Below are 919 nucleotides of genomic sequence, written 5' to 3' on the forward strand. Positions count from 1 at the left end.
TGTACTTCCCAAGCGCTTAGTACAGTGCTCTGCACACAGTAAGCCCTCAATAAATACGATTGAATGAATGAATGAATGAATCTCTATCTTTTTATCTTTATATCAATCAATGACTCATTTTTATTGAACAGTTACCATGTACAGAACACTGCAGTAAGAGCTTGGTAGAGTTGTTGTCTTAGGCTGTCGAGTCGCATCCAACCCACAGTGACGCCATAGACACATTCTATTTATTTTATTTTGTTAGTATGTTTGGTTTTGTTCTCTGTCTCCCCTTTTAGACTGTGAGCCCACTGTTGGGTAGGGACTGTCTCTATATGTTGCCAATTTGTACTTCCCAAGCACTTAGTACAGTGCTCTGCACATAGTAAGCACTCAATAAATACGATTGATGATGATGATGATGATCTCAACCAGAATGCCCCACTTCCAACTGCAATCGTTCTGGTTGTGTGTCCATAGAGGTTTCTTGATAAGAATAGAAAAGTGGTTTACCCTCACCTCCTTCTGCGCAGTAAACAAGTCTCCACACTCGACTCTCTCCAATCTGCTGCTGCCCGGCACAGGTGAGTTTTGACTTGTAGCAGATTGCCTTCCACTCACTAGTCACTGACCAAGCTAGGAATGAAATGGACAGGCCTCTGCTCGACTCTTCCTCCTGTAACCGTGACAGGTAGAGTACTGGAAACTCTCCAAGTGCGACTCTGAGAGGATGCCTGGGGGAGTAGAGTATAACAATTGTTGGTAAATATGTTCCCTCTCCTCAAGGAGCAGCATGGCCTAGTGGAAAGAGCATGGGCTTGGGAATTAGAGGAGCTGGGTTCTGATCCCAGCACCACCGCTTGTCTGCCGTGTGACCTTGGATTAAATAACAATGATAGCATTGGTACAGCAGTTACTGTGTGTCAAGCCCTGTGGG

General features: G+C 44.7%; 1 non-coding gene across 1 annotated transcript; it reads right to left on the reverse strand.

The window, feature by feature from the left end:
• Positions 1-576: 576 nt before the first annotated feature.
• LOC119928028 lies at positions 577-714 on the reverse strand. Its single transcript, XR_005450988.1, has one exon. It is a non-coding gene; the product is annotated as a small nucleolar RNA SNORA7 (small nucleolar RNA).
• Between the last annotated feature and the right edge of the window lie 205 nt (positions 715-919).

Source organism: Tachyglossus aculeatus, chromosome 4 (genome assembly GCF_015852505.1).
Source record: "Tachyglossus aculeatus isolate mTacAcu1 chromosome 4, mTacAcu1.pri, whole genome shotgun sequence".
NCBI lineage: Eukaryota > Metazoa > Chordata > Mammalia > Monotremata > Tachyglossidae > Tachyglossus > Tachyglossus aculeatus.